At 47.0% G+C, this 523-nt stretch overlaps 1 protein-coding gene across 1 annotated transcript in view; it reads left to right on the top strand.

The window, feature by feature from the left end:
- LOC119587775 (MAM and LDL-receptor class A domain-containing protein 1-like) overlaps positions 1 to 523 on the top strand; it is a gene marked incomplete in the record, with an annotated part of 15935 nt that overhangs the window by 3861 nt on the left and 11551 nt on the right.

Raw genomic sequence — 523 nt, 5'->3', positions numbered from 1 at the left:
ATAAAAGGAGAACGTAGAAAATGGGGATGGGAAAATAAAGAAGACGTAGAAAATGGGAGAGAGAGAGGGGGTCCTAGGAGAGAGAGAGGGGGAGGGGAGCTAAGGAGAGAGAAAAAGATAGAAGAGAAAGGGAGAATGAGTTGAGGAAGAAGGAGGGTGGAAATAGGGAAAGGGAGGGGGGAAAGTGGGAGGGAGAGGTAAGAGGAAAGAGGAAAAATGGGGGCGAAAGAGGGAGTCAGAGGAGAGAGAGAAAGTTAGGGAGTGAGGAAAAGAGGGGAAGAGAGAGGGAGACTAGGTTTAGAAGGGAGGTGGAAAGAAAGAGAGAAAATAGAAGAGGGAAAAGGAGCGGAAAATTAAGATAACCTAAAATGCAGGGGGGAAATAAGGAAAGGGAAGGAACGGAAGCAGGAAAATGAAGGAGAAAAAGGGATTCAGGAGGAGAGAGGGGGGAGCTAAGGGTAAACAGAAAGGGGTTGAGAGAAAGGGTGAGAAAGGATAAGCTACATTTTAGCCTCTTCAAGGG

This window comes from Penaeus monodon, chromosome 23, assembly GCF_015228065.2.
Source record: "Penaeus monodon isolate SGIC_2016 chromosome 23, NSTDA_Pmon_1, whole genome shotgun sequence".
Classification (NCBI taxonomy): Eukaryota; Metazoa; Arthropoda; class Malacostraca; order Decapoda; family Penaeidae; genus Penaeus; species Penaeus monodon.
The sequence above is the reverse complement of the archived record's forward strand: the minus strand, read 5'-3'. Positions and strand labels throughout refer to the sequence as shown.